Source organism: Dermacentor andersoni, chromosome 5 (assembly GCF_023375885.2).
Source record: "Dermacentor andersoni chromosome 5, qqDerAnde1_hic_scaffold, whole genome shotgun sequence".
Taxonomy (NCBI): Eukaryota; Metazoa; Arthropoda; class Arachnida; order Ixodida; family Ixodidae; genus Dermacentor; species Dermacentor andersoni.
In genome coordinates, this window is record NC_092818.1 from 84664828 (window position 1) to 84678097 (window position 13270).

General features: G+C 48.1%; 1 pseudogene; it reads right to left on the reverse strand.

Annotated features, from left to right (window-relative positions):
* Window positions 1-9034: 9034 nt before the first annotated feature.
* LOC126530829 (piggyBac transposable element-derived protein 3-like) lies at window positions 9035-11727 on the reverse strand (annotated as a pseudogene).
* Window positions 11728-13270: the final 1543 nt, after the last annotated feature.

Sequence of the window (13270 nt, forward strand, 5' to 3'; positions counted from 1 at the left end):
CAACGTGTTTTACTGCAGTACAATACGAATCACAGTGCACTAGTATATTACTGAAACGCCCCATTGCGATAACAGAGACTCCGTTATATATCGTTGTTTGCGTGAATGCCACGAGTGTAAAATAAGGCACCACTGATTTACCGCGTGCGTGCCTACGCATTCAAAGCTTAAAGCTAAGAAAAAGGAGAGAGAGAATTGACAAACATTGAAGGTGTTTCAAAAGTGCGACGTATGGTAAGAAAAAGCGCGTCATAAGCTCATTTCTAGTTTCTTAGTACTTGATGTCTTATGAAGAAAAATAAATGCCGTTTTAGCTAGGCTATGCCATCCACAACATCCGCCGTGGATGTCTTGTGACTGAAGTCCACTCAGTCATTTTAGATCACCTCCCACCCTTTTCAGGTCTGAGTGAATCAAGCTTACTGGCCGTTTTCGCGTGTAGACTAACACATCGGCGCAAATGTGCGATGCCTGCTTGGTCATAGATAAGGAACGCTGTTCCAAGGTGCGTACTATGAGCCGCTCTGTTTGAACTCTCACTGAAAATAGTGAGCAGCCACAAGTGACCCCGAGAAATACACCTGAAATTTGGAGAACGCGGTATTGACTAATGAAATGAACAGCGACAACCAAGTGCAGCTCGCAGGAAACTCTAAAACTTGTTCAAATTTGTCCTTCTCGCTTACCTCAATTCTTTGCACGACACTGCCCATTGCCCACTCAGAGAAAGAAGGCGAGGAGCGACGCGTTCACTAAGCTGCAGACTCAGATTCAGTAGCAACAGCGACGGCATAGGGGCCTCCGCACAAAGCACGTGCCGCTTGCATGATCGTTAGGCCACACTTTATGTACGTGTTTCACCTATCCGAGGAAGTACGAACAAAAAAAAAATGTAACGCAGGCGCCCACAGCAACGCAAAGGCACGCACACCGCGTATCTTAAGTGGCCTCGTCGTGATCTTCGCACACGAATGAGCGATGTTTGTTAGCGGAATCGCGTCACGCAACCGAAGATAATTGAGCGGAAGAAGCTGAGGCGTGAACAAGTTATATATTTCTTTCTTTCTTTCGCGCTTACTCTTACTCGTTGCGGAGGACATAACGGGGGTACGTGCTCAGAGTCTATCAGGTCCCACTTAGCAGAACGAGCCGTGAGCCACCACCACCCCGTTGCGAAGTGTTTGGCTGAGGCCAAAAAAGCATCGCTGAAGAAACGAGTGGGGAAAAAGGGTGCAATCACACAACATCGCTGAAAAAAAAAGAATAGTGCTGTGTTTGTTCGAATATACGCCGGTTTAGTGTCGAAGTCATGCGAGAGAAATGGGCCTCAAGGAAAAAGGCCAGCAGTGAGAGACAGTGAGAGAGAAATGAGAAGGCAAGACAGGGAGGACCTCGCTAACAAAAGCAGGGAAGCATGAAAGTTTAACACAAGAAAGTGTCCACATTCAAATATGAGAAGTTGCAACTATAGCAATCACTCGTCTCCCTTATGGGCATCGTTTAATTATTTTTTCGCTCATTATCTTCCGCTGCGCATTGACTTCGTTATCACGGAATATTAAAAACATTCGGAAGCCCGAATGATGTTCTACAAAATGAGATTTTGCATAGCTTGCCATAACGTTTGTTTTACTTTTTTTATATATACACAGTTAGGATTACCATATGTTAGTAAAGAAAGCTATAATGGTGATGATTATGTTTTAGTGGCACAAGGGCCAGAAGTGGCCAAAGAGAGCCAAGGCTATGCTAATAGACTGTAGTTGTTAAATGAATAATGAATATCGAGATATGGATGAAACACGGCTGTATACAGGCCTAAAAAATATTCGTTAGAAAATGCGTAAATATATTCGTAATAAAACTAGACAGTGATACATAGAATATGCTATGAATTATTTGATGGATATTGTTTTTTGGCGCAAGGGCCACAAATGGCCAAAGAGCGCCATGACGCTTGGTGATGAACGGCAATGAGAAGATGAGTTGCAAATGGTGGACGCGAGATCGTTGTACATCGGCCTTAAGGTAGTCGCTGTTAAATTGCTTAGCATATTTACCTATTTCTTAAAATAGTGTCAATGAACAGCGAGTGCAATGACTACAAAACTACGCTATGAAGGATTATTTACTAACACGTGTTAATTATAGCAGCACTATAGTGCTTCAGCAGAGCCCTTCAGCGCAAGGGCGGCGATTCATGTGCTCTGTAGGTGACTGCATTGTAGCTGCTGCCTTCGAGGAGAGGCGGCGCTACAAAACGCCTGGCCAAATGATATCTATCGTATTCTAAAAAAAACTATATCCATCAGGCGGCGGAAGACTTTTCATGGAAATCTTACGGATGGCGGCATACGCGTTAGAAAAGATCACTCGATACGAACATTGAAGGAGAGAGGGAGAGAGACTGAGAGAAAGAGCTACGGGCGTGAGCATACCATCAATAACATGCCACGCTGATTTAATGAGTCGCCCACACTATCATATCGGAAAATCTTGTTCCTACTGGAAAGCTAAGAAAGCAAACGTAATTAGGCTTTGAAGACTCATTTGTTCTCGCGATGGCACAACACTAAACCGCCTCCCTTCCCGTATGCCCTCGAAACGGCAAAGGACGACTGGCGAGCCATAACGTTGGCCGAGCAAAGTGGGAAATAGAGCTGTGAAAAAAAAAAAAAAACAGCCAGGAGCAGACGAAACGATCCCCCATTGCGTGCTGCAGGCTGGACGGAGATTCACCCAAAGTGGGCGTACTGCGGCCTCTCATTAGCGAAGTGCGTGCTAACGAGGAGACCCCTATTGTTATAACAGGGGCGGCGAGGACACAGCACGGGCATGTGTCGCCGGGTTCGCCACTGCACGGTTGCTCTGCATACGTGTGCCGAATTAGGCTGAGTCGTAGACACAGAAAGAAGAAGAAAAAAGGAAAATACACGCGAGAAAGCGATGAGTGGACGAAGAAATAGGTATACAGGCAAAACAAAAGAAAGAATAGCCTCGTGGCGATAATTTTTGCATTCCCAACGATCACGATCCGCCACTGGCTGTACTGAGCATTGCTCACGAGCTATTCACGCTTTTTTAAGTTCGCCTATAGACCGGTCGCCCAAAGAGACAAGAGCAGGAAAGGTAACGAGCAGCAGGCACATGGCACAAGACCAGAAGTGGTACACGCGTAACTTAGCGCTTGTCGGGTCTCGAGCTCCCCTCACCGAATTCGCGCTCTTGCTGTGCGTAGATAAGGCACGCACTGCTCCGAAGACGTACTCTCGGTCGGGTACGTTCTACAGTTTCGAGGGAGCGCGCGGCCAGCGCTCATACACAATCAGCCAGCACCGCGCGTGCTCCAGGACCGTGTACGCTTTCTATGCAGGGCCGTACGTAGAAGTTGTATGGATGTATACCTGGGCGTGCTAAGCAGGCTAACGGTCCGAAAGTATTGGCATATGGGTGATCCTTTAAGAGTGTCAAAGCTCGATCGTTACCGCTAGAATAAGCGGGCTTCAGTGATGATAAACAAGTCGCAGTTTCGCCCGAAAGACGAAGCCTCGATTGCAACGGCAAATTAGCAGACAGACGTACGAAGTCAGCATATTGGTCTTCTTGGCCGTAGAAACTTGCAAACATTCTCTTACCAACTAAATTAACAAGTCCGGTGTGACGCGCTCACAGGTAAACGTGAACACATGTCGCTTGATGTCCGCGGAAACTCGCTGTCAAAACGCTGGAGTGGTGAATCGAGCAGCAGCAGCGAGCGAACTGACCTTCGTGCTGTCTCTCGTTATCAACGCGAACGGAACCGCGAAAGTACAGCGCATACGAAGCTACCGGTGCACTCTGCCAACATCGCAGATCGCTTTGAAGACGAGCCTCACCTCCGTGCCTCGTGCGCGAGACAAGACGGCGCGCTTCCGCTCCGCCTTCCTCCCTTAGGCAGGCGAGAGTGAGCCGCGATCGTCCGCTGGCCCTCGCCAGCTTGCACTCGCACACACAGCGTAAGCGGCGCGGCGACGATGTTATCGCGTTGGAACTTTACAGGGAACATCACAGTGACGGCGATTGCAGAAATGCGCATCGGGTGTCCACATAATTGCTATCGCAACAAAAAGCAGAATCATCACTTCCATTCGCAGGTTTTCTCGTAATAGAGCTTTACAGCTTCTTTCTTCACCTTCCTAGCGCGCCTAGAGTGCCCTGAAACAACCATTCGAATATCTCTTATGTATGCTTGGTCTAAATGTGCTCCTGAAGTGAACCAAACTTAGCCTTGTTTGCGGTGCACAGCCAGGCTTCCCTTCACATGCTATAGTATAAGCATGCAGATTCGCGGAATGCCCGCCACCATATTATGTGCCTATTCAACGAGAGTACCGTGTCGGATGCTGTCAAGATGCCCGTCATTTTGTTGCTCACGTAAATGCACATGCAAAGGTACAGAACCTTCGTCTTCTGTACCTTGTTACTGCAGTCGACAAAACTTGTGTTCTGGCGTCATAACGTAAAAGGAACAATTTAAACCCTAGCAGACATCGCGAAAATTTTTCATCATCGACGCTTGTGTCCCGAATACGTGTACGAACGGTTGCGCCCAAAGATTTTTTGTAGTTTTGAAAAGAACGAAAACAAGATAATAGTTCTTCTGACAGCACTGAACATTGGCTGAGCACATGAATGTTGGCACAGAGGTGATAAGGGAAAGGTGGACAGTACCAAGAAAGAACAAAAGTAAGAAAGAAAGAGAGAGAGAATGAAAGAACGAAAGGACAAATTGCAAAAGGATTACAATCAAGTACGGGCTATTAACAATGTTTGCAGCACAGTATACACTATGTACAAGAGCTGCACAAATTTCCGCGTCCACGGTGCTTTCGACGTCACGCGCGTACTTGAACTCGCTGAACTGAGGCACCGTTTCTGGCTTTCTTCACAATGATGGATAACCTAGCAAGTACGCGCTTAATTTGGTACCACATCTGAACTAACAACAAAGCAATCCATTCATCCCCATATGCACTTAAGATCGCTAGACGCCGGTCACAGCCCTGTCATCTTAAGTTTCGCATTGAATATAGTTAGTTAGTCAAGTGGGGTTTAATGGCACAAAAGCAGCGAAGGCTATGCTGCGCCAAACACGGCATTGAATATAAAAACGGTAAAAAAGAAACACAATTCAGAAAACGTTTGCAGCGTCGCTGTGAAACAGCTTTGAGGAAGCAAATACAGACTTGGCCACCATCGCGTCAACTCCTCGTTGCAGTGAAAGGCTCCACAAGTGACGCCTGTCTGCTTACTTTTTTTTCCCGTGCCATGTAAATGAACGTCGCCGTTTATGAGGGTGTACAAGAGCGGTGGCAGCAGCACTAGCCAGAATGGCTTTGGGTGCATTGCGATGGTCCGGGAGGGGTGGCTTAAACATGCAGATTGCGCACAATTCAGATGCAAATTTCGCGCCACTTTTGTATTCCGTTGAGAGTGGCTGTACTATACAATGACCCGCTCAAACCCACAGAGCACTGAGATTGAGTGTGGTTTTGGTGTCGCCGACGAGCTATAGAGATCCTCTTGTGTCCAGCTTAGGGATACAAAAGCTGAAGTGGAGGAGCTAGTTGTGACTATAAAATTAAAGCATATACAAAGCGTTCACTTCACGACAGGCCTTTTGAAGAAAGGGCAGCTGTAAACAGGCTTTTCCATTTAGAAAGGCTGGCCACAAAATATACCGCAGCAAGAGATTGCTCCGCTATCTGGCCGTGTGAGCTTGATTTTCTAGACAAGCAATCTTATCCGTTTCTTATAGGTGCTCCCCAGTTCAAGAATTTGGCAACGTTACTTTTCTTTACTATGTAGTATTTAGACGTAAAGCAACTGACGGTCTCACACGAACGCGTTAGATAGTATACCCAGAAAGGCAAAACATAAAGAGGTTTTGGACGACAGAAAATTACGGGGTGAGTGTATTGCTTTTATTAAATTTTCGAAATGTCTATATTCAGTAGCTCAAAAAGGTCGCAGTTTCGCCCGAGATGCCGAGCATCGATTGTAATAGCAAATTAGTAGCTATACGAAGTGAGGATCGTAGTGTTATCAGCCGTATAAACTTGCAAACGTTCGCCTACTAACTAAATTAACAAGCACGCAGTGTCACGCGCGTACAGGTAAACATGAACACATCTTAATCCATGTCCGCCGATACTCGCTGTCGAAACGCTGGAGTGAGGAATCACAGCAGCAGAAGCGAGCGAATTCACCTTCGTGCTGTCTGTCGCTTCAACGCGAACGCAACGTCGAAAGCACAGCGCGTACGAAGCTCCCGGCGCTAGGCGCACTTTGCCAACATCGCAGATCGCTTTGAAGAAGAAACCCGCGCAGGCGCGCACTTTTCCCATGTCGCAGATCGCTTTCAAGATACGGCGGCCACGTGGCTACGCCGTAAGTAGCAGCCGCTGGAGTGGAACGTACTCGCGCTCTCCCTCGCCTCAACCCCGTACCTCACGCGCTACAGAAGAGGGCGCGCTTCCTCCCTCTCGCGCGCCACATTGATGCGCGATCGTCGGCTGACCCTGGTAAGCTTTCACTCGCTCATACAGCCTACGGCGCGCGACGACGATGTTATCGTGTTTGGATGTTATACGGAATATCACGGCAACGGCAATGAATACAGAAGAAATGTGCTTGGAGAGTTCATATATTTGACATTGCAATTAAAGCCCTAAATGGTTGTTCAGGTCTTGATCTTTGTGTTTAAGTGTATGGTTGGCCCTGAGAGCAAAGTGACGTTTAGGTACCAAAATATAAAAAATATTTCTGGTCTGCAGACTGTCAAATGCTGCCGACTCTTAAATTCACTATATATGTAGTGTATTATAGAAGATGCTGCTGAGTTTCAGTTCAGAAACATGCTGGCGCACTCGCGAACAACGCCGAATTCGATTTGAATGTTACAATTCCTGCCTATAAAGCCGGTTATTTTTGAACATACATATTAAAAACGCAGCACTACATTTACAACGAACCGGTATCGCGATGGCATCCGCATATCGAAAGATACCACGGTAACTGAAAGCCGCCACCGCAACTCCGGTTCAACAATACGCGCACTCACGTGCGCTGCACCATAGCGTGTCACGCGGTCGAACCAGCGGCTCGTGCACAAGAATCGTATGGAACGGAAGAACGGCTCCACTCCGCGACCTTCACGCTGCAAACGCTGTGATGAGCGCTTTCCGCCACGGGAAAGAATTCACCCTGCAGCTCTGCTCTCCGCCACCGAGTTCGTAAATAAATTCCTGGGGCGGCAAACTGTTCACTTCAGCATGGAGCTCGGCGGCGTGCCTCCACTTCCTTGATGAAAGTGACTGCATGGCGTCGACGGCTTAGAAGGGGGCGTCTGGGCAAATTTCGCTTTCCCTCAGCCGCCGTGTGCTGGGCGTTATATATATATATATATATATATATATATATATATATATATATATAATGCTATCTCTCTTTAGGGCTCCATTTTCGCTAAGTTGCGGCAGTCACGCAAAGCATGAGTGCTCGCGCACGCGTGCTCGCGCCATGTCTCCCTCGCGCGAAGGTGATTCTCTCTCGGCGCCAACACGTCGTTTGTTTCGTTCTCTTTGAATTATCTCAAAGCGAGCCTCCAGTAATTTTTCTGTGCCTTTTGCTTTCCTTCACAGATAGCGCGCGGGCGCGCGGAAATCAGCCGAGGTGCGCGCTCTTCTGGCAAGGGCGCACCCCCCTTCCCTTGGTCTCCAGCAAGCCGGCCAGCCGCTTTCGAGGCTGTCGTCGCTCTGCGTGATGAACGCTGCGGGAGAGAAAAAGCGAATGACGGCGGAGCGTTGTCACAGTTCAGCGCGCTTGAAGCGTGGAGCCGGGCATGAGTTTCTTACAAAAAGTTGAGAGGACTCTGGCGCCAGTGTTTACGGAAGCCGCTAGTCTGGCGGTCCATCCAGTACAGGAATGATGGGCAGTAAATGGCTTCAAACTGCTTTGCGACTTTGCCAACTTATCATTTGTAACAAAATATTGCGCTTTAAATGCAACCAGTTGCAATTGTGCATGTAGGCAGGCGCATGTGGCCATGTGGCGTGTGGGCAGACGCATGCATGTGGCCTTGCTATGGCTTTATAAGTCCATGGGCGCTTGGAAACTTAGAAAGATAAAGCGCAAGAAAAACGTTCAGCAGGTGTTACGCTCTTGCAACACAAGAAGGCGATACCTGTTGATCATTTGGTAATACATGAAGTCGTACAATCGGGGTTGTCGTCGCTCGGCTTCTTTCGCGCGTCGTACCCGTCGTTGTTCCGCTTGTCGCTTCCGCAGCTCGGTATCGCCCTGTCCTCGGCACCGCGCTCGTGCAGACGCAGCGGCATGCGCTTTTGCCGCAGTGGGGTACTTGCACGGCCATCCTCGCGAGCCGCAAGAGCGTGTGCACTCCTCCATCGCTGGCCGCCGACCTCCGCCGCCGCCGCTGCGACTGCGACGGCAATGCGCAGAGCGCACGCTCCCGCTTTTCTGAGGAACAATACCTGGCGCGACAGCTATTACTAAACCTGAAATTTCGCCGACACTTAAGACTGCTTACGTGTGCGAAATCGAAAGCATTATACCATTTGTAGACCTCCGAACGTCATCAACGCGCCTAGTTTGTACACTCATGACGTCGCGCCACCTCCTCCGCACCATCACGCGCGCCACCCAATCAGGCAAGCACTAGGGCACACCTCTAGTCAGCGAGATGACTGTGACGTGACGTGTGCAAACACGAACGGACTAGGTACCCCTTTAATAAGCCACAACCGTGGAGCGACTGAAATGCAGAAAGAACAATTTCCTCAAGATCGCTTTTCGTTCAAGTGGTTACACACTTAACCTCTTCTAGCCTGAATTTAGCATACTGCATAAAAAAATTATTTTTGCTGTGGCTTTTTATGTTCTGGTTATGAGGAAGTTACACAGCAACTTTTATGCGTGTCGGGGTTTTAGGAAGAAAGTTACAGCTATGTCGCGAAAACGCGACAACAGGTCGTAATGGATCAAAAAATGTTTATTTTCAAACACACTTGAGAGCTCATTTCTTTGAGTTTAGCACATTTGTATCTCAGTTCTTATGAAAAGAAATGAAACAATTTGAACTTTTTTTTATACACAGATGAACTTTGCACTTTGTGCAGAAGGAAACAGGTTGGCCTTTGCAGCCAGGCATCTTGCATCGTTGTCGTTGCTGCGACACTTCAGGCCAGTGGCCAACATTGTCTTGACGGACTTCAGCATTAGGTGTTGGAGCTGCTGGTCCTCTTCTTTTCTTCTTCTCAAGCTCTCCTTCCACGGAAAGAGACGGCCGGCCCCTCTTCTTCATCACGTCCTTGTTTTGATTGCACAGGCAGCTGGCTAGAGAAGCCTTGAACGCTACAAGATCCAGTTGATGTTTCTTTGGGATTCCTAGAGCATCACAATCCCTCCGGTAGAGCAGCCAGCTGCTCACAACAGCCATGTCCACAAAATGAAAAAAAAATCGCAGGTAGAATTTCTTCGACTTCAGAAAAATTCTGTAGTACGCCATGAGCCCATCGAGAAGGTCGACTCCACCCATAAAAGTGTTGTAAGCCTTCACAATGGCTGGCTGCTCAACTTCACATCTTTCTTTCTTTTTGCGGTCATACCGCTGGCAGCTTCCTAGAGGCTGGGCACTCCCGAATGTGCTAGCAATATTCACTCCCCGGCTGTCGTACCACTTCACTACTCGGACTTCGACCCCTTCAATAGTAGCCTGCCTCTCCACGTGGCTTCCTCTACCGTTCTTCTTCATTTCTGCATCGCTGGGCAGTCGGCATCCAGAAATTCTGTTTGCGCGTGCAGTTCCCATTGCTGGAATACCACGCTGATGCAAATTTACCAGCAGTTTTATGGATGTGAACCAGTTGTCAAAAAAGAGCAAGTAGCTCTTGTTCTCTGGGATGGAGCGCGAAAGCTCGAGCACAACATTAGAGCTTGCTCCAAGGTCAGGTAATCCAGGAACAGGGCGGATGTCCCCTGTGTATATAGAGAAGTCAGAGACAAGTCCGTGGGTGTCGCAAAGTACAAAAATCTTGTAGCCCCACTTGTGAGGCTTGCTAGGGACGTACTGCTTGAGTGAGGAGCGGCCTTTGAACGGCACAATTTGCTCGTCGACCACCAGCATCTGTGACTTTGGAAGGATTTGAAATTTGAGCAGCAGATTGTCAATGAGTGGTCGAATTTTGAAGAGCCTGTCTTTGCCAGCATTTGCTTGTAGGAGATTGTTGTCGTTGAAATGAAGGCTGTTCTTTATCGCTTGCCACCTGTCACGTGACATAACTTCTGCCACTTTTTCTACTCGCATCTCGCGGTTCCAGTACATGCGCGATCGCGGAAGCCTGTATATGGACATATACATTGTGGCCCCAAGAAACTGCTCCAGTTCAGCGCGTGTTAGGCACAATGCTTTGTTGGCATTCTTCTGCACTGCATAGAGATTGGACTGGTCTGTAATCTCCTCAAGAAGCTTGTCGTCAAAAAAATACCGGAAGTACGCAATGGGAGCTTTCGGCTCATCTGGAGGGTCTGGAAGACCGTCTTCCCATTGAGGGTGGCATGTCCGCGGATGGTTCACTTGCTTCCAGAAGAAACTTCTTGCGCTTGACGTTGACGGCTCTTCCGTTTCACCTTCTTCATCTGCAAACAAAAAAAGAAAAAGAAATCACTGCGAGGTCGCAAACCACATTTGAGAAGCCACAAAAACCTTGGCTTGAAAAAATTGGCTGGGGCTTAGCTAAGGGCCTGGATATCTCGAAGCGAAAAGCTGCGGTGATCCGCGATAAACACGCGCTTGCGGCGAACGTCAAACGATGACGCATAGCGCGCGGCAGCGTGCGCCTGTTCTATGGGCAAGCGCGCCTTATATACCCCTCCTTTCAAATGCGCACGGCTGCGGCGAAAGGTCAAACGGTGGCGCGGAGAAGCGACGGCGCACATGGGCAGTAGCCTGCGCAGTGCGTGACGTCACTCGTGCTCCGACAAACGCGGTGTTGACTATCGTAGTGAAGCTTTTGGCTTCAAAAGAAAAAGACGCGCCACTGCAATACAACACGAAAGAACGCTGACGGCGTTTCACATTGCAGCCGAATGCAACTCGCCCAACAAACAAAAAATTGCGCACCTGTGTCGCTCCCAGACTGCCCAGATTGATCTGATGGGGCAGCATGTACTGTGTCAGGGCTGTATTCCGAATCGCTGTCGCTGAGGCAGCTATCTTCGCTTTCTTCAACGGGTGGAACCCTGATCCCGTAGAACCTTCTGGTGTCCATCACGAACAAAAAGCACCGAATAACTGCAAAAAACAAAAATTACTAGTTTTTTGACCACATGCCGAGGAAGACGAAGTTGTGCACAAATCGGGACGCTACAGCCTGTTGATGCGAAAACGCGACAAAGCGACACACGCTTGAAAAAACAACTAATCTTCAAAAACAAATTATTTACGTGATCTGCGTGCATTATTCAACCAAGTGCCTATCATGCAAAATTTTTTTTATATTCAAAAAACTTACATACCTTGAATGGAGACGGATGTCAATGGATGGATAGTGAGAAATGTTCTTCGTCGGCATCAACTGGAGAAATGGCAGCCGTCAGCTCTTTACTGAATCGACGATAGATGGCGCTGCCTTTTCCACGTGTTGCCAGACATCTGTGGATTCCCTCTGAGCGCAGGGGTAGCGGCTACAGATGTTTTCATCTGGTGGTGCGGCTTAAAACCGGTATGATGCGAAATCGCGACAACAGGTCATAAGAGGTTAAATGACATTTACGACCAAGAGGAATGTCAGCCGGATCGGTATCAATTTTTGATTAGGTGTTAAGCATCTCCTTACAAGTTTTTGTTCTGATGGAAGATGTTGCTTTGGGTGAAGTTTTCTTTGTATGTACTGTCCGTACGATCGCTTATGACCCCTTGGTGCTCATATTGTAAATTATTTATGTACGGACATCATTTCGTTCATTCTAATAAATAGTATGTTTATAAAAGCAGCCGTGGCTACAGGGAAGCGGGCTCGTCTCGCACCCCGGAGGTCCAGGTTCGAGTGCCACCCAGGCCGAAATGTACAAAATTTCCTTTTCATAGCTACTAATTTACTTCGTTTACAGGAACCTCCCCGAGAAATTTTCTGACGTCAATCCGAGAATTTTTCTGACGTGTATTTACTCTTTGAGGCCTCGCGAATTTTCCGTCACGGCGCTGTTTTGCCAAGGTCAACCGTCACAAATAAGGTCACAACAGCGTTTGAAGCCACAGTGACGAAGATTACAGCAATTCACGCACTTATTGTCATGGCAGCGCAACGATAGCAGCGCCAGAGTTCCTTCTAGCAAATTTTGAAGAAAATTCTATGAAGGGGGCATTTCAAGTGAACTTTCCCAAAAGAACTTCAGTGCAGCTGCGAGTCAAATTATTACGGACTGCTGTTTAAGATGCAGCAGCGGAACACGAGCAGACCCCTTCCAACTACCGTGGCATTGCGCAGGGCTAACTAGGCAGTTACGGAAAAACAACCATAATGTTCTCGCATCGTTATGCCCGGCGAATTTTCAACAGTGTATAAGGCCAAGCGGGGAACCAGATGACAAAAAAATGCACCTTTGACTCCCTTAGGATCTACTTCCAAGAAGCACAGTTGCACATTTACGTTTAACCACACCACATCCTAAGAACTCCGTTTCTTTTCCTTTTCTCCCAGATGGTGGCTTCCAAGAGGGGAGTTTGTACCCGCGTATAGGAAAGCAAACACTTTTACCACCCCCAACCCCACCGCAGAGGCGCATGACGCAGATTACATCAAGTGCCCATTTCAATCTCAGCCTATACGTATGCTTCCATTGCACGTGCGCGTTTGTGTGCGTGTACATTCTTGTGCCGCACCAGCCGTAAATGTTTATGGCGGACTGTAAATTCAGGACTAGATCATGCTGATCTTCCGGCCACAGCGTGATCACACGTCGCACTTTGTAACTTTACGCAGATACACGGTCCGAGTATCTTTGACTCGGTGAACGGTCTCAAGTCCAGTCCGTGTGAAGTTGCCCGCAGAGAGAGGCGTTGTACATCGTAGCGAGGGCAGGTACACAGTAGGTGCTCAGTGATTTCCTCACGCCCACAGGAGTCGCGCATAGGGTTCTCGGCCATTCCCAAACAATAGGAGTATGCGTTCGTGAACGCCACTCCCAGCCACAAGCGGGACAGCAAGGT